The sequence below is a fragment of the Myodes glareolus genome, chromosome 26, assembly GCF_982192425.1.
Source record: "Myodes glareolus chromosome 26, mMyoGla1.1, whole genome shotgun sequence".
Taxonomy (NCBI): Eukaryota; Metazoa; Chordata; class Mammalia; order Rodentia; family Cricetidae; genus Myodes; species Myodes glareolus.
Genome location: NC_142051.1, coordinates 17028442 through 17051978, shown reverse-complemented (window position 1 = coordinate 17051978; position 23537 = coordinate 17028442). Strand labels below are relative to the sequence as shown.

The window sequence follows — 23537 nt, the reverse complement described above, 5'->3', positions numbered from 1 at the left end:
TCCATCGCTTCAGAGGAAGACCTGCTCAGACTGGTATCTAAATCATCACAGGAAATGGCAGGTGCATCCTTGTGTTGTTCCGCTCAAGCATGCCGAGTCATTCTCCATCCTCCTCTCTTACCCACCTGTGAGAATCCATCAACAAAAGTCTAACTTCCCTTTATCTGGTCCTTCTTTCCATGGCTGTTGCTCTAACCCACTCCAGGCTTTTCTCATCCAGCCTTCTGCGATAAGCCTCTGCAGGAAGCCCCTACTTCCTGTCTAGGCCACCCACCCTCATGATTCTTTCAAATAATGTCCTCCTCTGATAAAACCCCCAATTATCCTCCATTCATTCAGACTCAAAGTCCTTAGCTCAGCCTTCAGGTCTCCTGATGAGAGGTCTGACATTCTTTTCAGTCTCCCAACACACTCCCTGTCTCACTGATTCTAGCTCAGTGGCTTTGCCCCCTTGTGCCAGCGAGACACACTGCTGCCCATGGCCTGTACTCTGTCCTCTGCCTAGAGCAGGTCTTCCAGAACCTTCATATCGAGGCTGACCATACATCTTGATTTACCTGATATGCATGTTACCCTAAATACCAAGCATAGTCCTTTAAGCGCCCCAGTTGAGATGTTGTTAGGTGACCAGCCTACTCATGTTTCTCTGCCTTGTCTCTATCAAGTCCGCCCAATCTCATCATCCCCAAAAGTTGTAAAAACAGACCCAGCCCAGCACCACTGTCTTCCTCCCCCATTCACATTTTCTGTCCTAGTAGTATTTCCCATCTCCAGCTGAGCTCCATTTGGTGTAGAAGGGTCTTCTTTCTATGTGTTGCTTTCATTGGTTGAATATAGAAAACTGCCTTGGCCTTTTGATAGGGCAGCCCTTAGGTGGGTGGAGTAGACAGAACAGAATGCTGGGAAGAAGGCAATGTGGCAGACGCCGTGGATTTTTTTCTCCAAGGACATGGGATAGACTCATTCCAGGAAGCCACAGTCAAGTGGCAATTCACATTAATGGAGATGGGTTAAACTAATATGTGAGAGTTAGTCAATAAGAGGCTAGAACTAATGGGGCAGGCAGTGTTTAAATGAATACAGTTTCCATGTAATTATTTCTGGTATAAACTAGCCCAGTCGCCAGGCACCAGGAACGCAGCACTAACTCCTTTTACAATACCATTTCTGTATTTTCATTGCATTTTATTTCCCATATTCTGTCACAAAAACATAGATACCCCAAAGATAGATGCTTTGCATATGTCATTCTCAGCACTGCATCCCAGCACCTGGAACAGTACCTAGCATGGAGAAGACCCTCTCTCCTTACCTGTACCTAGCGGCCACTGTGCTTAGAATCCTGGTTCCTGCCCACATGAAGAGAAGAGGTATAGCATGAATTCTACTTGGTCTTAATAATAAAAACCCCAAGTCAGATATAGGGGTAAATGCTGAAAGATCAGAAAAGCAGAGAAGTCAGCCACTAGTTCTCACCTCTACCGAATCCTCCTACCAAGTGGGTGATTCTGTCTCTAAGAATTCTCACACTGAATGCCGTCTCTACAAAACCTCAGACTGAATCTGAGCTCCTGTCTCCTTCCACCTTATATTCCTCTTGCCACTGACATGTATCATTTCCCATTTCCACTGTCTTAGTCCTGGGATTACAGATGTGAGTCACCACTGCTTGGCTCTGTTTCTTTTAGATTGATTCAATCTCGTGTAGCCCAGGATGGCCTTGAACTCACAGAGATCCCTCTGCTTCTGTTTCCTGAGTGCTGGGATTAAGGTGTGTGCCACCACTGCCTGGCCTCTGTGGCTAACTACTGTGGCTAGCTCCAAACTTTTATCTTCAGGCAAACTTCATTTGTTACAGCATATCAAACAAAATAGCATGACAGGGAGGAGTGACATAGTCTTCAAAATAAGCCAAGTTCTCCTAAAATAAGAGGTGCTAAGAAAAAAGAAAGGAGAAAAAAATTTCCAAAATCATATATATATGTGTGTGTATATATGTATATATATATATATATATGTTTGGAAATATATATAGTGTATGTGTATCTAATACATATATAAATATATAAAAGCAAATATATATAAAATGTTACATAATGCTGTCATTTACCAAAAGCATTTTTAGCCCAATATATTGTCCACGGCAAGTGTGCATTTTTTCTACATGTTGAGACTCTGATTCAACACTTTGAAAAGCTCTTTGCAATCTTCCACTTGGTAACCGATTTGCCTTGTTTTAATAAGACATATTAATTAATAAAATACTATAAACCCCTTAACCATAAACGCTGCCTTTCTCTCCTTTGCTATGTGAAATAATGCCCTATATCTTCCCTTTATCTACGGTGATGGTCAGGCTAGGACAGCTGGATTTGTTGTGCACATCGGAGGTGAATGATAACATCTCACAAGCTGATTTCTGCCCTTCTTTCTACCCACAGTGACGTCACTTCCACTATTGCATCTGGGAAATATGAATATTGAGACAACAGCAGCTTTAACTCCAGACAATGCTCTGCCCCATCAACCAGTAGCTTTACTCAAAAGATAAAAAGGTAGAAGATAAATAGATAGATAGATAGATAGATAGATAGATAGATAGATAGATAGATAGATAGATAAATTTAGCAGAGCCATCAAGGTCAAATAAAAAAAAAAAACTATGATTCCTGAATACCACATCAGCTATGAAGCCATTGCAAAATAGATTTTTTTTTAAGGTAAAAGACACGGGCACTCTCATGAAATTAAATCAGTTAAAGTAAGAATTCTCATGGAGTTGTTGCTACAATTATGTTTTTGACACAAAAATTGGTTCACCCACATTCTCAAATTTGGATAGCTTACATAAGGAAAACATAAACTGAACTAAAATGTTTTGGGTGGAGGATGATAGAATCATTTGGGGGCGGTGTTTTGCTTTGTTCTGTTTTGTGGGTGCTTCACTTTAGAGGGACAGAAAAGATTTTATCTCCCTTTAGAAAAACGTGCATGCTAAGCCTGAAGCAGTGATTTATGCTGCGATATAATATCTTTTTGACACAAAAATTACTTGTCAAAATGCTAGCTACAAAAGCAGCTCTTCAGAGTGTTTTTAAAGAGAATGAGGAATACCTGGCTCTCATTAGTCAATTACATATTTGATATAAATAATGTCATAAAATCTGACATAAATAATGATTGAAAACTGACAACTACATGATGTGATTTAGGATCCAACAAATGAGAAGGCAAGAGGTATCAATTTTGCATTTAATAGAAATTTTTATGTAATGTAATTCAACTTCTTTTCACCGCAACAAACCTTCTAATAATTGTATTAGTAATTGGTGAGTCATGTCATGATTAACATCTTTAATTGAGTACTTATTTTCTTAGTATAGCTGCAACTCGGCCGCCAAATTGGGTTCGATTTGACACTAGAGGAGAATAGATTTACTCTTCCATCTTCTGTCTTTTATGAGTAATTGTATATTTTAAATGGAAGAGAACATGAGGTAATGGATGGTGGAAAGTTTTATCTGGTTTTGGCCCATGGGAATGGTGAACACTAATTTTGGAAGATGTGAATTTTCTGAAAACATGAATACAAATAGTAGACTTCCACACAAAATGATTAGAAATGTCCACAGAAAACCGAAGCAGCACAAAATCATTTTCAGAAGATGCCCTTTGATTTGGAACTTAACATGTTCTTATCTGCACAATTAACTGCCTGACTCTAATGCAAATTATGGTCTTTCCCACTCCAAGTTTATTTCTGCAGGTTGAAATCTGTGGCGGAATCCATATGGATCATTTCCTGCACCCACAGGGCTGACCCCTGACCGCAAAGCATCTCCAGAGCTAACAGTTTAGAGGATCAAGTACGGTAAGCTTGTGACTTCATGCCAAGATTAGTTTTAGTTTTTTATTTTAATCTTCATTTTAGAGATAAACTAAAACTATCATCCTCTTAGTTTGGGCTATCCTTCTGTCAGCAAAACACATGTTGTTTTGTATTTATTTGAATGCCTGACTTTTTTTCTAAAGTACTTTTGCCACTCATTTTAAGGACAGGCAATATGCTGTCGATGAATCTTGCGTCTTTTCCAACCCTCTTAATTTCAAGTAGCCTTGTGAGAGTGACAGCCAATAGGAGTAAGGAATGTCATTTCCTGACTTGGCCCATCAGAACGCTTCTCTTTTTCACTTCCCACCCTCATTTTGCATCTGTGGCTAGGATGGAGCAGTAAGGCCCTAAAGTAAGTAGAAGGATACTAGGATCTAGCTGAGTTCCTGATGGATATATAAAAATGATGCCTAGATTCCATGACTAAAAGTAATGCTAATAAATTCTTACCATACAAAACTGTTGAGAACTGAGGATCTCTTCACTCCAGCAGCTAAATTTACCTTCCATAATACTTGTTCCCTGCTCCTAAATCTCATTTGATAGTGTCAAAACCAAAGTCAAATAAAGTTGGGAAAAATGTGAAGCTTGTTGTCATGTTAAAAATTGTAAGTTGGGATAGAGAGATGGCTCCATGCTTAAAGCGATTTCACTGCATGCAGCAAACATGCAGCAAACATCTAGTTAGATCCCCAGAACCCATGTAAGTGCCCAAGTATGAGCAGTGGACTGTCTATAATTCCAAAGCTAGGGAGGCGGAGAGAAGGGATGCTGAGATCAAGTAGGATCACTAGACTAATCTGTCAGTGAGTTACAGGTCCAATAGAGAGATTGTGCCTTAATAAAAAAGGTGGAGTCATCAAAAAAGAACCCCACATTAACCTTGGGCCTCTTCAAGCATGTGCATGCACACACATATGCCCACACACATACACAAATGAACATCCATATACACATACATGCACCTCACACACAAATATACATGAAAAAGAAAGATTATGTATCGCAATATTGGAGACCTCCAAATGAAAGTAATGAAAGACTCACTTGGTTTATAGGCACATGGTTTATAGAGCAGAAATGAGGTTATCTGATTTTTCAATGATTAACTATTGTAGTAGGGGTTTCTAAACAGCAGGAGATTGGTTAAAAGTGATTGTCTTAAGCCATTTCGGGGAAGTAGCTTAAATTTTATGATTGTTTTCCTTGTGGTTATGAGAGGCATTTATAAGAAATCACCTAAAATCACTTATATTCCATTATTCTGCCGTAAAGAAGAGCTAAATTGTGTTCTTTGCAAGAAAATGGATACAATCAGAGATTATCATATTAAGCAAAATAAGTCATACTTAGAAAGACAAATGTTGCATGTTTTCTCTTACTTCCAGATCCTAGCTTTTTCATAAAATTCTGTGTTCGACATGAAAGTAGAAGTTAAATTGCCTAGGAGACCGAGGGCTCTAAGGGAGTGGGGGAGGGGCTAACAAAGGGAAGTGGGTGGGAGAGACGAAGATGATCAATGTCCATTTTGTACTTGTGTGAAAGTGCCCCCCTGAGACCCAGTACTGTGTCCAATAAGTATGCACCAATAAAAGAAACCAGCATTCCAAACACACCTAGGTGATTTTCCATTATCGGAACTAGCTAGTTTTGTCTGCTTGGAAAATTCTCATAGCTTGTCTTTGTCTTATTTCTTTATTTTATTTTTATTTTATGATAATCACCAGGGATTTAAAAATGACAGTTTGAATGACTGTTCAGGAGACATTGCCTAACTTCTTCCTCCAACCACGAGGAGACCATGCCAACTGATGTTGTGCTTTAGTCTGTTTTCCTTTCCAAGCCATCTGAAGATCTAATGAACGTTTCTGAAGATTCCAAGATATGCCAGCACAGTTCAGCTATGGGGCGGACCTCATAGCATGAAGCATCATAACAGCAGACCAATTGAGAGATCACAGCTCACCATAAGGAGTCAGAGACCAAGCTCACTCTTCTAGCAACTCATTCCCTTAGGGTGCCAGCGTCACTCTCCAAATGACATGGGGACATGTCATCAGGACCCACCTCTTAAAAGTCTCACTTCTCAACAACAGCACACTAAGGACCAAAGCTCTGAAAGACGTGACGCATGAGGACCACTGCATAGAACATATAGGGTCCAGCTTGCTTTGTCCAATGGTAGGTCATTTGAAAGCCTATACTAAGAACATCATTGTTTGACTCCAGAGACAATCGCCTGTGAATTGAGAGCCAGTGTTATACGTCTGTGTTTGGTTTTGTTGTTTAGTTCTTTTTTAAGGCAGAGGTCTTTATTGAACTTGATCACATTGCATTTCTAATAAGCACTGCCCCGATGGCCCCATATGTAGGTAAGGTATTTATACCTATGCAGACATGGTCAAGAGAGAACTCTAAATACATACTGCCTGGGTTCAAATATCTACTTCTTATATATCATCTACTAACTACCTGAATAGGTTGAACTGGTTTTGGTTGTACAGGGAAGAAAGATGTCACATAATAGTTTTTGAAGAGTTCTTGAGGCTAATTAAATATGATAACTAATAAACATGTGTTTTGGTTGTTAGCTTGTGGTAAGGGGCTATCTTTAATATATATTTTCCTTTTTATTTTCTTTTTTAAAAATTTATTGGATATTTAAAAGAATATCAATCCAAGTTCCCACTCCCTACCCTCCTCCCATTCCCTCCACATGCCCTCCCATCCCACTCCCATCTAACCCTCAGAGAGGGTAAGACACATTGCTTTGTTGAAGGTTCAAGGCCCTCCCTACTATATCTAGGCTGAGCAAGATATACATTCAAAGAGACTAGGATCCCAAAAAGCCAGTACATGCAATAGGACTGAATCCTAGTGCCACTGCATGTGGCCCCTCAGTCTGCCCCAAACATGCAACTGTCAACCCCATTCAGTGGAACTAGTTTGGTACTATGCTTGTTCCTTTCCAGTCTGGCTGGAATCGGTGTGCTCCTATTAGCTCAGGTAGACTGTTTCAGTGGGTGAACCCGCCATGGTCTTGACCTCTTTGCTCATATTCTCATTCCTTCCACTCTTCAACTGGACTTCGGGAGCTCAGTCCAGTGCTCTGATGTGGGTCTCTGCCTCTGTTTCCAACAGTTGCTGGACGAAGGTTCTATGGTGATATTTAAGATAATCATTAGTCTGATTACAGGGCAAGTCAAGATCGGACCCCCTCTCCTTTATTGCTTAGGTCTTAAGTGGGGTCATTCTTGTGGATTCCTGGGAATTTCTCTAGAGTCTGGTTTCTGCTAACACTATAATGACTCCATCAGTCAATATATCTCTTTCCTTGCTCTCATCATCTCTGTCCTTCCATTTCAACTATCCCCTTCCCTCAAGTTCTCCTTTACCCTAATCTTCTGCCCTCCTGTCCCCCTTTTCCCACCCTTATTCCTCACCCTCCCTGCTCCCAATTTTGTCAGGTGATCTTGTCTGTTTTCAGTTTCCAGGTGGATCTATGTATGTTTTTCTTTGGGTTCACCTTATTACTTAGCTATTCTAGCATCATGAACTATAGGTTCAATGTCCTTGTTTATAGCTAGTATCTACTTATGAGTGAGTACATACCATATTCATCTTTTTGTGTCTGGGTTACCTCACTCAGGATAGTGTTTTCTAATTCCATCCATTTACATGCAAAATTCAAGGTGTCATTGTTTTCTACTGCTGAATAGTACTCTAATGTGTAAATGTGCCACATTTTCTTTATCCATTCTTCGGTCGAGGAGCATATAGGTTGTTTCCAGGTTCTGGCTATCACAAATAATGCTGCTATAAACATAGTTGAACAAATGCTTTTGTAGTATGATTGAGCATCTGTTGGGTATATGCTCAAGAGTGGTCTTGCTGGATCCTGAGGTAGGTTGATTCCCAATTTACTGAGAAACTGCCATACTGATTTCCAAAGTGACTGTACAAGTTTGCATTCACAATAGCAATGGATGAGTGTTCCCCTTACTCAACATCCTCTCCAGCATGAGATATCATTAGTGTTTTTGATCTTAGTCATTTTGTCAGGTGTAAGACGGTATCTCAGAGTTGTTTTGATTTGTATTTCCCTGATAGCTAAGGATGTTGAACATTTCCTTAAGTATCTTCTGGCCATTTGGTATTCTTCTGTTGAGAATTCTCTGTATAGTTCTGTTCTCCATTTTAATTGGGTTATTTAGAATTTTAATGTCTAATTTCTTGAGTTCTTTATATATTTTGGAGCCAAATATGACAAAATATGATGTGGGGTTAGTGAAGATCTTTTCCCATTCAGTAGCCTGCCTACTTGTCATAATGACTGTGTCCTTTGCTTTACAGAAGCTTCTCAGTTTCAGAAGGTTCCATTTATTTATTGTTGGTCTTGGTGTCTGTGCTACTGGGTTTACATTTAGGAAGTGGTCTCCTGTGCCCATGAAATGAAGACTACTCCCTCATTTTCTCTTCTATTAGGTTCAGTGTGGTCAGATTTATATTGAGGTCCTTAATCCATTTGGCTTTGAGTTTTCTGAGTGGCAAAAGATATGGATCTATTTTCCTTCTTTTACCTGTTGATATCCAGTTATGCCAGCACCATCTGTTGAAGATGCTTTATATTTTATATTTCCAATGTATAATTTTAGCTTCTTTGTCAAAAATAAGGTGTGTGGATTAATATCTGAGTCTTCAATTTGGTTTCAATGGTCAACCAGCTTTTATGCCAATACCAAGTTGTTTTCATTACTGTAGCTCTATAATAGAGTTTGATGTCAGGGATAGTATTGCCTCTGGAAAATCCTTTATTGTACAGGATTGTTTTGGCTATCCTGGTTTTTTGTTTTGTTTTTCCATATGAAGCTGATTATTGTTCTTTCAAGGTCTGTGAAGAATTGTGTTGGGATTTGGATGCAGATTGCATTGAATCTATAGATTGCTTTGCATAGAATTGCCATTTTTACTATGTTGATCCTACCTATCCAAGAGCATTGGAGATCTTTCCATTTTGTGGTATCTTCTTCAATTTCTTTCTTCAAAGACTTCAAGTTCTTGTCAAATAGGTTTTTCATTTCTTTGGTTAGTGTTATCCCAAGATATTTTATGTTATGTTTGTGGCGATTGTGAAAGGTAAAGGTTTCTCTGATTTCCCTCTCAGCTTCTTTATCATTTGTGTATAGGAGGGTTATTGATTCTTTTGAATTCATCTTGTATCCTGCCACTTCACTTAAGGTATTTATCAGCTGTAGGAGTTCTCTGACAAAGTTTTTGTGGTCACTTATATACACTATCATATCATCTGCAGATAACAAAAGTTTGACGTCTTCCTTTCCAATTTGAATCCCCTTGATATCCCTTTATTGTCTTATTGCTATTGCTAAAACTTAAAGAACTATGTTGAAGAGATTTGAAGAGAGTGGACAGTCTTGTTTTGTTTCTGATTTTACTGGAATTGCTTTGAGTTTAATTTAATTTAATTTGATGTTGGCTGTTGGCTTGATGTATATATAAGGAGTGCTAGATTTTGTCAAATGCTTTTTCAGCATCTAATGAAATGATTATATGGTTTTTTTCTTCCAGTTCCCCTTTTCATTTCTGATTTTGTTAATATGGATGTTTTCTCCTTGCCTTTTGATTAGTTTGGATAAAGGTTTATCTATCTTGTTGATCCTCTCAAAGAATCAGTTCTTGGTTTCATTAATTATTTGTATTGTTTTCTTTGTTTCTATTTTATTCATTTCAGCCCTCAATTTGATTATTTCCTGTCATATACTCCTCCTGGGTGAGTCTGCTTCTTTTTGTTCTAGAGCTTTCAGGTGTGCTGTTAAGTCACTAATGTGAGCTTTCTCCGTTTACTTTATGTGGGCACTTAGTACAATGAACTTTCCTCTTAGCACTCACTGCTTATTATTATAGTGTCCCATAGGTTTGGATATGATGTGCCTTCATTTTCGTTGAATTCAAAGAAGTCTTTAATTTCTTTCTTTATTTCTTCCTTGACCCAGGGGTGGTTTAGTAGTTCACTATTCAATTTCCACAGGTTTGTAGGCTTTCTGAGAGTAATGTTGTTGTTAAATTCAAACTTTAATGCATGGTGAGCCAACAAGACACAGGGGGTTACTCCAATTTTTTGTATCTGTGGAGGTTTGCCTTGCCACTGAGTATGTGATCAGTTTTAGAGAAGGTTCCATGAGGTGCTGAGAAGAAGCTATATTCTTGTAAGTTTGGGTGGAATGTTCTATAGATGTCTGTTAAGTCCATCTGATTCATGACATCTGTCAATTCTCTTATTTCTCTAGTAAGTTTCTGTCTGGTTGACCTGTCCATTGGTGAGAGTGGAGTTTTGAAGTCTTCTGCTATTAGTGTGTGGGGCCTGATGTGTGATTCAAGTTTAGCAATGTTTCTTTTACATATGTGGGTGCTCTTGTATTAGGGGCATAGATATTCAGGATTGAGACTGTATCTTGATGAACTGTTCCTGTTATGAGCATATAGTGTCCTTCTCTATCTCTTCTGACTGATTTTAGTTAGAAACCAATTTTGTTAGATATTAGAATAACTACACTCATTTGTTTCTTAGGTCCATTTGATTGGAAAATCTTTTCTCAACCCTTGACTCTGAGGTGGTGTCTGTCTTGGAGGTTAAGGTGTATTTCTTGTATACAGCAGAAGACTATATAGCCTGTTTTCATATCCATTCTCTTAGCGTGTGTCTTTTTATAGGTGAATTGAGTCCATTGATATTAAGTAATATTAATGACCAATGGTTGTTAATTCCAGTTATTTTGCGGTAGTAGTGTTTGTGTGTTTTCCTTCTTTGGGTTATGCTGGTGAGGGTTATTAGATGCCTGTGTTTTGTGGATGCAGTTAGATTCCTTGGGTTGTGGCTTTCCTTCTAATACTTTCTGTAAGGCTGGGTTTGTGGATACATATTATTTAAATCTGTTTTTGTCATGAAATATCTTGTTTTCTCCATTGATGGTGAATTAAAGCTTTGCTAGGTATAGTAGTCTTGACTTGCATCTGTGGTCTCTTAGTGTCTGAAGCATGTCTATCCAGGACCTTCTGGCTTTCACAGTTTCCATCGAGAAGTTGTGTGTAGTTTTGATAGGTTTATCTTTATGTGTTACTTGGCCTTTTTCCCTTGCAGCTCTTAATATTCTTTATTTTGTATGTTTTGTGTTCTGATCATTATATGGTGACGGGATTTTTTTTTTGATCCAGTCTATTTGGTGTTCTGTGAGCTTCTTGTGCCTTCATAGGGATATCCTTCTTTAGGTTGGGAAAGTTTTCTTCTATAATTTTGTTGAATATATTTTCTGTGCCTTTGAGTTGGAGTTCTCCTTCTTCAACCCCTGTTATTCTTAGGTTTGGTCTTTCCACGGTGTCCCAGATGTCCTGGATGTTTTGTGTTAAGAATTTGTTGGATTTAATATTTTCTTTGACCAATGAGTCTATTTCCTCTACAGTATCTTCAGTGCCTGAGATGATTTTTTCTATCTCTTATATTCTGTTGGTTATACTTGTCTCTGTAGTTCTTGTTAATTTACGCAGATTTTCCACATCCAGAATTCCCTCAGTTTGTGTTTTTTTTATTACCTCTATTTCAGTCTTCAAGTCTTGGACTCTTTCCTTTACCTATTTGATTGTTTTTTCTTGGGTTCCTTTGAGGGCTTTCTTAATTTCTTCCAATTTTTTGTTTGTCTTCTCTTCCATTTCTTTAAGGGAGTTTTTCATTTTCTCTTAAAAGGTCTCCATCATTTTCATAAAGTTATGTTTAAAGTCGTTTTCTTCTACTTCTTCTGGGTTAGGATGATCAAGTCTTCCTGTTGTGTGACCACTGGGTTCTAATGCTACCATGTTGCTTTTTAGGCTGTTGGGGGAATACTTGCATTGGTGCAAAGATAAGGTCAGAATAAAAGCTCAGGAGATTCATGAGAACAGAGGAGAGAAATGTTTCATTTGTTGGTTTTAAGTATTCTTTTTATTTTCTTTCCTTTTGCTTGTTTGGTTTTTTTTGTTTTTTTTTCTCTATGTAATTCTGGCTTAGTAAAGTGATGGTTGTAGGTCATCAAGACTTCAGTAGCCCTGAGTAGTTGGCTAGATTTCCAGTACCAGGCATGGTTTCCTTCGTATTGAGAAGAGCCTACAGTTATTGAGCTGTGGGTTACAGCCAACACTATATGTGCCTGCATCCTTAGAGCTAATGTGCCATACTGGATGTTGTTGTTGGGTACTACTATTAGTTACCTTCCACCACCGGGAGACAATAAAAAGCAACAGCAGTAGTTTATAATGTTTGGAAGTCTGTGTATATACACATATAGTTTAAATAGTTTCCCCACCTGGGCTACAGTGGTCCTGAAGAGCCATAGATCCCGAACAGAAGCCCCAATACCAAGCACGAAAAGTGCCCTTTGGGGCCATGCTACAGCATGTTGAAGATCCTACTGTGAAAACTCCCAATGAGTGATGTAACATGAGCTTCCATTTTGTGGCAGTATGTAAGCTTCTGCCCAGTGCTTTGTTTCAAAGTCTTCAGTCACACCCACAGATGGTGTCAGAGCCTCTGGTGCTATAGTTACTGGTATTAAAGTGGTTTCTTTGGTGCAGACATTTTTATATTTAATACGTGTCAGTTCTTAATTTTTGCAGTTTTAAAAATTTTAAGGTCACTTTTCCCTTGTTAAATATTCCCTTGTTAAATAAAATTGAATTTTTAACTTCAATGTATTGTTCACCAAAATTAAATAAAACTGAATTTTTAACTTCAATGCATTGTTTATCTAATTTCCCCCCAAAAGCCACCTTTTCTATTTAAAGAAATGAATTGTTTAAAAAAAATAGAAGTACAAGAAAACCTAAAGCTGATGCCAGCAGTAGTAGTGTTATACCTTTAATATATAAAGTGTATACCTTTAATGCCAGCACTCAGGAGATAGAACCAGGTGGATCTCTCAGTTCGAGGACAGCCTGATCTACAAAGTAAGTGCTAGGACAGCCAGAATTACATAGAGAAAAAAAACAAAAAAAAAAACAAAAACAAACAAGCAAAAGGAAAGAAAATAAAAAGAATACTTAAAACCAACAAAATGAAACATTTCTCTCCTCTGTTCTCATGAATCTCCTGAGCTTTTATTCTGACCTTATCTTTGTAATACAAGTTCATAAAAACCGTACAAAGGATTCCCTTCTTATGCCTGTGTTTTCTATTTTTATTTTATGTAAATAATGCTGCCTCTCCTTTCCATTTGCTAACAATATTTCCATTATTAATCAGAATGAGCCCTCAGATCATGTTCAGCATCAATTTAATTTAAAAGGCAAGAGATAAAGATGATGCGAATTGTTAAGCCTCCATGTCTGTATCTCTTATGTAAAAATAACCTTAATTTCTCTACTTGACTAGGAAAGAAATAAAAAGGATGATTGCTATAAATCAAGAAAAAAATTTACAACTCGCTGGAGGTATAGCAGCTGCTGATTTAAGGTTCACATCCCTGATAACATGATATTGTTGGGATGAACATCTTTGGACAAAGCTGTGAACATAAAAATTACAGGCTTTGCTTAACATTTAAATATTTCCTCTGTATCACTTACAGAAAGAAATATTCCTGTTACCTAGTTTTGCTAAACTGTGTTTGAAATATATAGTATCTCATCAGCAAGTTTTATATAAAATTCATGTTTTCTTGCATCAAAGGACCACAGTAAGCTTGTCACAACACAAAAAAAAACCAATATATTAGCTTTACTTTAGAGCAATGGTCGACATTATTATGCACCAGGAGTTCTCACCATTCATAACACACAGACACTTGGATACACAAACTCTAAGGATACTATTCATTTCTTTTACACAAACTCTAAGGATACTATTCATTTCTTTTATTATCAGTTACAAGTAAGTTATTGAAAAAAATCAGGTGGCAAACAAAGCAAATATCGCATTAACTGAGAAAAAAATAAAAGCTTTCTCTAAACTGGAATCTTGAAGATGTGCAAAATAAGTTAAGTTTGCCGGCACTTAGAAACTATAGCGGTGTTTTTTATTTATGCAAAGCTGGTATGTTGTCATGCATATTTTTGCGCTGCTGACTCACAAACTATACTGCATTATGCTTAGGTTATGTGTTTCCTATTTATCAGGAAAATAGAAAGAGTCATCAATTAAATACCAAGAACAAGGTCAAATAGTAGCCTTGTCTCTGCTCTTCAACAAAATTGAGCCTGTTTCCTTCCTCCTGTGATGGCCTCTTAACCTTAGAAATAGACAGTCAGATTTCCATCTTGTTATCCGAATTTTCCTCTTTAAATGATCCTGTCACTTATTTGAAGCTATTCTACAATATCACTGCACCCCCATGTTGTCCTGGTCCCTTAACAATTCAAGCTACTTTTTCCCCATGCTCCATATTATAGGAAAATCCAAACCCCTCTATGTTCTTTTGAAAAGTAGCAAAGAGTTATCTTCTTTCCTGAAGCCCTTTCATTTTTGAGTTTTACTCAGACTTCCTGTTCTGGCCTAATTCTTGAACCCTAACGGGAGTTTTCGCTTCCAACTATCACCTTCTCTCAGCACCATTTCACTCCCAATCGTGCGCCACAAATGGTTCGTTGCCACCAAGAGTTGCTGTCAAAGGTTTTGTAAACAGCAGAGTCATGGAAAACAGAAAGTGACTTTAGGCTGAAAATTGAATATCACTTCTGTGGTGGTTTTAATAGGTCTGGATCCCGTAGACTGATGTATTTGAATGCTTGGCCAATAGGGAGTGGCACTATTAAAAGGCATGGCCTTATTTGGAGTAAGCATGGTTTTGTTGGAGGGAGTGTGTCACTGTGCGGATGAGCCTTGAGGTCTTATATATGCCCAGTGTATCCCCAGTACATGGTTGCTTCTGTTGCCTGTGGATCAATATGTAGAACTCTTAGCTCCTTCAACATCATGTCTGCCTGCATGCCGCCATGAAGATAATGGACTAAACCTCTAAAACTGTAAGCCAGCCCTACTTAAATGGTTTCCTTTATGAGAGTTGCCCTGGTCATGATGTCTCTTCACAGCAATAGAACCCTAAGTCTGCATCTTTACTCATTCATGCATTCCACAGATATTTGATCCTTTTTCCATGTGCAGAAGTTGTTCAAGAACAAAAAGTCATAATAGTGAACAAGATAGATCAATCATCTTTCTCTTTATAGTGTTTGCAATCTAATTATGTTAAAGAAGCAACAAGAAAAGGGGGTAACCAACCACTTTTTTACTGGATTTAAGGCCCTAGTCCATGAGATGGAATCCATATGTGTCACTGCTAAACCAGTCAAGAATCTGAGACTAGATAGGATATTGGCCAAGAAGAAATTTGTTACTATTATTCTGCTAATGAAACTTAGCAATGAAATGACTCTTAATGACACGTGACTATACACATAGATCACTGCCTTGCTTAACCCTCATCAGAGAAGTTTCTTCTTGCAGTAGGTAAGGATTAACACAGAGACCCTCTGCTGTACAATGTGCAGAGGGAGAGAGTTAACACTCAATCCTAAGTGGGGTTTCTCCTTCCAACCTCTCCCCTTGAGCCTTGAGGCTCATCTGCTCAGAAGAGATGAAAAGGCAGTAAGAGCCAATGTGAAAGATGATCCAAGGAAACCTTGTCTTCCAGGTACACAGTACGGATGCACACATGAACTCAGAGACTGGCTGCATATACCAGGCCTACATGGGGTCAAGCCAGACATGGTGCCAACACTGAGAAAGGGAGGCGGACACAGGCTGCCACACTTATCCAAGAAGCTATATGCAACTGATAACGCTGGCAAAGGAACAAGTCAGTTATCTACAATGGAGTGCCACTAGGTATATAAACCACACTCCAGGGTAACCCCAGACTTGGGAGGAGTTTGCCAATACAACCCAAAACTCCACAGGGTTTTTTTGGGGGGGGGATTTTTGTTTTATTTGTCTTTGTTTTATTTTTTTGTCTTATTGGTTGATTGCTTTGATTTCATTTTTGAGGGGTGTGTGTGTGTGCACGTGTGTGTGTTGAGATGAAATAGTGAAACAAAGAACATAAAGTTGAGTATGTGAGAAGGTGGGAAGGATCTAGGAGGACTTGGAGTACGGGAAAACATGATCAAAATATATTGTGTGAAAAAAATTTAATTTTAAAAGGAAAGAAATGAGACAAATATGTGAGTTGGAAAGGAATGGTTAAGATAAATGAGGCAGTGACAGCAAAGGGACTCAGTGGACAGAGGTTCACTAATAACACGGCCAAATCCAACTGAACACATACTTCTCAGAAGACCTACAGTTCAAGAAAATGTAGAATAACCACCTATAGACCATAATAATCTGGTTTTCTTGGAGATTCTAATGGCCTACATTCTCTCAACTCCAAGACACTGTGCTGTCTGGTTTGATTAGAGAGAAGGCAGAAGAAGCTAAGAAACAAATAGCTTGATGGACTACCCTTAACTCGGGCAGCGAATGTAATTACTCACCTACAAGAGACCAATCTCTAAGAGAACTTTCATCAAAGCCAGGCAGGGTGACGGGAGCCTATAACCCCAGGATTTTGGAGGTGAAAGCAGCAGGTTCAGAAGTTCAAGACTATCCCCAGCTATATTGCAACTCTGAAGAATTCTGCGTCAAAAATAAAAAAAACACTTTCTCATCAAAGTTACATGTTTTCACCACAAGTGGGTGGAACAGGGGACTTCCTTGAACTATATATATATATATATATATATATATATATATATATATATATATATATATCCATCCATCCATCCTCAGGTGGAGAAATAAGAATTGAGATGGATCATGGTGATGATCACTGCCACCAGAGACACCTTATAAAATCACTGGCCTTCATAAGGACGACTTACATGTATCTTGAAAATTGACAGACACCATTGGACTATTGCAACTGATATGAATGGGAACCAAGGAAATACTAGAAGCCACAAAGGCCTGATGTCAAATATTATAACCATCATGATACCAAGGGAAGTTGTAATATGCTACTTTTTACTATTTTGCATATTTGTTAATGCTTTTCTTTTCAATTTCCAGCTTTGTCTATCCTTGTCAAGTAGATATATATTCTTATGTATTTTAAATTTGTTTTGTAAAAGAGAGTCTAGGCTTTTTTTTCTTGAAAAAGTATTTCTTACAATTTATTCTGATCACAGATACTTCCTCCACCCATCCAGCTCCTTGCCTTCTTTCTCTCCCTCTTTAGAAAAGAAATAGGCAAACAACAAGAAAATGGGAAAGAAAGAAAGAAAGAAAGAAAGAAAGAAAGAAAGAAAGAAAGAAAGAGCTTGAGAAACACAAATGCACATGGGTGTGTGCACACGCAGGAACGTGCACATAAACAGAACACAAAATCTAACACCGGAACTCATAACACACAAGTTTATACTCTTAATCAGATAAATTTATTCCCCATGTGAGAATTCTTTGTACAGAAAAATGGGTCCTAAATTCCAAATGCTGATAAATGTCCAAATTCTCAAAATGACACTATCTTTTCTATTATCTGCTTTGCTTTCATGATTTGTGTTGATTCATGATTGATTATTGCATAGCATGGTGAAAGCAAAATCATGGTTCATTTTAGCCATGTTGGGAACTAGGGAAATGGTTCAGCCAATAGAAATGTGTGCTATAAGTGTGAGGTACCAAGTTTGATCCCTAAAACCTGCATAAAAATTGGGTGATGTGGTAGGTTGCAACCCTAGCATTGGGGAGGCTAAGAAAAGTGACTGCCTAGGGTTCCCTAGTCAGACAGTCTTTCCTAATAAGCATCAAGTCCCTGTGAGTGAAACTGTCTCAGAAAGCAAGATGCCCAAAGTTGACCTCGGATCTCCACACTTGTGCACAGATGTGTAGAAAAATAAATAAATGCAGACACATGTACGTAGTATGATTCATAAGAACCCAGAGTCAGATATTATGGTTCAAGCTGAAGGTCAGAGAAGCAACATAGCTCTTACCTCTACCTCAGTTTGAAATGGCAACCTGCCTCCAGGAATCTCAGAATGAGACTGTCGGAGAGCTGTCTCCTCCCATCTTAATTCCTCTCTAGGGCTGGGATTAAAGGTGTGCACCACTACCATCCAGTTTCTATCACAAACAAGTGTGGCTATTGTGATTAAAGGTGTGTGTTACCACTGCCTGGTCTGTAAAGCTGACCAGTGGGGCTGTTTAACTCCCTGATCTTTAAGAAAGCTTTATTTATTAAAATACAAATGAAATATCACTACATTTCCCATTTTTTCTAAAATAAAAATAGCTATAACTAATACAAGAAAATTACATACAATAAGTACAATGGCTATATACAAAATATACAGGCAATAAATGCATCAACAATGTCTAGTCCATTTGCATTTGACAAATTCATAGAAATACTCCATATAGATACTCCATATCTATCCTATCTTGCTTAATCCAAAATCTTGTACCTAACTTACTTTCTATCATAATTTGCTTTCTACATCAGGTAAATAAGGAAAATTGTAACTATAACTATGTAGTCTTTAGCTCCCTCAGAGACCCAAGAAGGAAATAATGTTAACTGAGTAAGCAAGACGTGTGAGCAAGCAACTTCCAAAAAATGTGAGACATGATAGAAAAATATGGTTGCTTGGACAGTCACCCAAAGTTCCTCTGCAACATTAAGGCATCTATCTTCAGCCTACAGGCCTAGCATATCTGACAGACTTTTTTGTGAAGCAGGATACTCTAAAGGGCTATCCTCCTTGTCGTGACAATGTTTGGAAGTTACTTCCTTTTGTGTCCTACTTGTCCAATTAGGACAGCATACTGTCTGCTGTTGAAGCAAGGACACTTTCTTGGCCAACGGTTTACTTTTGCCACAAATAAAGTAAACTCCATGTGGGAGTCAATCTCTTTGATGTTCACTGTCTTCTCTAAAGTAGATTGGTGCTGCCAGGAGCAAATATGTCTCATTGTCATAAAAAGGAGCCCATATTATTAAAGCATCTTAAATGTCACATCCTGTAGATCTTTGAAGTATCTGGAGATGACCTGTTTATCTAAAATATATCTTGATCTTGAAAACATACCTAGTGTGACTACAAGTTTGATTATAATAGGTGGCTAATTACTAACCTGAATTTCCTTATTATCCTAAATAGTTGTCAACAATAACTTTTGAAGACTAGAAATTTGCATTACACTGTTAAATGAGCTTATAGGTACAATACCTTGAACAATATGAGAAAGATATGTACAGTATGTTTTAATAAAATTAATCTCAATTTTGTATCAATATACAAAATTTCTATACAATATACAAAAGTCGAACTCAAGGCAAAACATTTAAAACTCATAGTTGCCTTTTAAAAGTAGATTCAATAATCTACATTTTTATCTCATCATATCTATATCCTCCCTTTTTTCAGAGTAGATTTAATTATCTACTCTTTATTCCATCATATTTATAGCCTCCCTTTTTTCTTCTCAGAGTTACACAGGAACAACAAAAGAATTTTGTGCTACCAAAGGAGAAAGACTAAATATGGCATTTTATAAGATCCAGCAAGGCTTTATGAGCATGTTAGGTGAAGATGTAGAATTTCACAATATGGAGAATAAAGAGAAAATGTATTGGTGCATCTTTCCTTTGGGGAAACCCTGAGATACATGGCAAGCAGCCACTCTGAAAGGCTCTTAGACATCTAAGGAGAGAGGCTCTGGATCTGTGGTAGTATTGGCATGCCACCGCATCATAAGAGCGCACCATTTGCAGACTTTGTAGCTATTTTCCCTGAATGAGATATATTTTGAGCAAGCAACTAAACAATTCAGTCCCATCTACGACTTTTGTTTAACAGCGTGAATTTCCATATTGCAAACTGGATAACTGGATATGATGGGAATGATAAATTAGAAAGCATGTTTTGCAAAACACAGATTATTGGTTATATCAGGATCAGGTCTAGTTGCCAACGCACTCATGTAGGAAATGAATGGAAGCAACTGTTGCAACAGCTGCTTTCCTTATCATAACCGAGGTAATAAGGATGATAAGAAGCCATGAAAGCACTAGGCTAATGGCAGAGTCAATGGTGACGGGAAAAACAAAGATCAGTATTAATGACAAAAATGGAAATGGGATCCTATACGATACTTTCTCGCGAAGTAGAATTTTATTTCCACAATTTTTTAACTTGATGTTCATTGCTGTTGTTTTTTAAATAAAACTCACAGACACCAAAGTTCCTTTTTTATAACATCTTCCAATAACTTAAGGATTTTCTCTGGGACTCTATCAGTGTTTTTGCCGCCAGTAAAGGTAGCCTCTGGCTACAGACCAGACTTTGTTAGCAGAGCTACAAATTGACAAGAATGTTGCAATATAATTTCTTTTCCATGACTCTTAAAATGAATACTGAGCCTTCATATTAGAGAGTGGATTGTATTCTACAGCACGTCCTAATATCTCACACACAGTCCTTTAGCAGTAACCCCCTCAGAGGCCAGATATGCCCCCAGCACCTACTCAGTTTTTCTCTTCCCTTTTACTCACTCAGTTCATACATTGTGGCTAAGCCTTGTCTTTGCCTGCTTAAATTTTATAAGCTTATTTCAGCCTACTTCCTGGTGTAAATAGTTAAGTCAGATTTAATTAAAATATTAAGTAAGCTTCCAAAAGGCATAAAGGAAATGATTTAGTAAAGTCCAGATATATTACATCTGCCAGATTCCCTCCCCCCACTTGGTGCTGTGGTCAGAGGAAGGCAAGGGCATACGCCTAACATGATCTGTCCTTTATAAACTCACACGGTTCATCGCCAGGCTCTCCTGTGCCCTTGATGCACACATAATACCTTTTCTCTTCATTTCCATGTTGTTATTTGACTAAGAACATATGTTGATAATGGGCAAGAGGGCTGCCTCTTTGTAAAGTATTTTTAACTTTGTTGTTCCCGTTGTTTTTGAGATGCCTTGGTTATTCCAATCCCAAGAAATATTTCCCAGTAGGAACATAAACTCAGTGGGTAATTTCCCCAGTAACTGAAGGTGCCTTATTTAAACCAAATGTGCTTAATTGCTGCGCTCCATGCATTCATTTTTAGCCGAAGTTCAAACAGCTTATTGACATTGTCATTAATCTTAGGTACTAGTCTCATCTCTTCCGTTAATTACTCTCTGATAGGATCATAAGAAAAATCTGCAATTCTGAGTCACGCCAGTTCGATCTGAGGTTAGGTTTGTCTGTCATCCATTGTTGAGTACGTTTAAATACTTTATATTAACTCCAGGACATATTCAATTATGCTAGCTTTAGCATATTTAAGCGAAGATTCTGTTTGCCACTTTAGAACACGCCATGACAGGAAGTCAAATCTTTACTAGTCCACCTCTGGAAACTCACAAGTTAGCAATGACCATGACAATTTGTTTATTTTATGATGAGCAAAAGACCATGACTTGAATTTGTACTAATCAAAAGTAAATTTTGTTGTATTACTAAAACATACTTACTAAGATAATTGTCAGCTCAGGTGTACTGCAGTTAAAATTAATTGGCCCTATTTTAGTGAGTTTCCACAAAATCAAGAGTTAAGTCCTCATTTTCAGAACTAGAGGAGTTGAAAGGGAGTGAGTGAGGCAGTAAGCGGGGAAACAGTGAGACTAGTTCTTTAGAATCTGCAGGAAGGAAACTGGGACGGTGTGCTTGCTGCTGTGTTCAGTTTCTACTCAGAAAAAAAGAAATAGAAAAACGTCTTAGGTAGGAATGCTTTCCTTGTTGCTTCAAATGAAGTCCACCTCTGCATTTCCACTCACTGTGTTCAGCCAGGTCAGTGTTTCCAAGAGCTCCTTCCTATTCTTGGAACTTGAGGAAGACCCTGAAGCTCACAAAATCCTAATGACATCAAGAAGTGATGCTGAACACAGTTGTGATGTTCATCACAGTCAGCACCCACTTCATAGATCCATATCATGGTCATTTCATCTGTGGTCAGGGCCACAAATTAAATTGATTTTTCCCCTTTATTGAAAATAAATTCTTTTCTCATACAATATATCCTGATTACAGTTATTTCCCACCTCCCTGCCGTATCCACTTCCTTTCTGTCTCTCATTAGGTTAAAACCCAAAAAACCAAAACCCAGGTTTCTAAGAGATAACAACCAAATATGACAAAATAAAATATAATAAAAAAAATCCATCATATCAAAGTTGGACAAGGCAAACCAACAGGAGGAAAAGAATCCTAAGACAAGAGTCAGGGACCTACTTGGTCTCTCACTCAGGAGTCCCATAAAAATATTTCCATCTCTGTGAGCTTAGCTGATACAGAGGGCCTTGTTCTCCTGGTGTCCTCCATCTCCTCTGTCTCTTACCCTCTTTCCACCTCCTCTTCTGTGTGATAGATTTTAGACTCTCCATGAATGTCTGGCTGTGGGTTTCTACATTGGTTGCTGTCAGCTCCGACAATGACTGAATAAAGCTCTGATCTGTGAGGAGAGCAGACTATCAGTAGGAGTCATTTTTATCAATACTTTTTTTCTTTTTTTTAGACCAGCAATGTTTGGTTTTATTCTAGAGTTCTGGGTTATCTAGTCGCTGGTTCTTAGTCCCCCAAGCAGTGACAAGTACAGATTCTGTCTTGTGGAGTGAGCCTTAAGACAAATCAAATTAGTTGGTTACTCCCACAAGTTCTATGCCATTATTGCTCTAGAATAGTCTCTTGTTTCTTTAGAACTTCACCTTTCTAGGATTCTTTAAAAATCCACCTTCCATGGAGAATGGTAATTCTTATAAACAGAAGAAAATAAACAATACAGTTAAGTTTGTTAACAACTCACATTTTACACAAGTCTGTTAGTTTTCCAAACTAGCCTAAAAAAAGTAAATAAAAATAAATAAATAAACCTTTTGAATGAATTTCAGAGTCTGTGTTAAAGTTGAGCTGTCTCATTACCCATTTCTCTTCCTTTCCTTTCCTCTCTATTTGCTGGCTTTTGTCTCACTCCAGAACAGTTGACATGAACTAATGGTATGCAGAAAACAGATGGCATCAGGCTTTGAATGAACAACAGACTCTCGTATGTAACAACTCGCTTGCTTATGCTGCTCCGGAGGCCTGTCCCATCAGATGCCTGCCATGTCCAGTCCCCCACACAAAGAGCAAAAAAAAAAAAAATCTCAGATTTTCTAAAATACACTCCAGGGTGGCCCCTCCCTTGTGGAAAACAATACGTTTCAATTTTAATCTCTCTGAGGCTATGTTGCAGCAGCATTCTTTATCTGGGCCAATTGACTTCACAGAGAGAAAAATAACTCTACAAAACTGTATCTCTAATGATAGTCAACAGAGTAATTCAGCATGATCACCAGAAAAATTTCCAGCAACTGTTTCCGGACAGTTGGTCAACTGCATCATTTCTGTCTGACAGGCAGCATGCTATTTATACTATAATTTGCCATGAAGCTGTTTTCCTGCAGAACAGGCTGCTGGATTTATGAGAGCTTTGCCTGTAAGAGAGTGACTTCAGTTCAGTTCAGACAAAGTTGTACTATGGATATCAACACCATTCGAAAGTTACTTGGACAAGTTATAATCAATAAGACAATTATAATAAGGTATTT

The 23537-nt window shown here is 38.0% G+C and overlaps 1 long non-coding RNA gene across 1 annotated transcript; it reads left to right on the top strand.

Moving 5' to 3' along the window:
* Nucleotides 1-2274: 2274 nt before the first annotated feature.
* LOC146889796 (uncharacterized) lies at nt 2275-13963 on the top strand. Its single transcript, XR_014999817.2, has 3 exons — nt 2275-2555; nt 3754-3871; nt 5620-13963. It is a non-coding gene; the product is annotated as an uncharacterized LOC146889796 (long non-coding RNA).
* Nucleotides 13964-23537: the final 9574 nt, after the last annotated feature.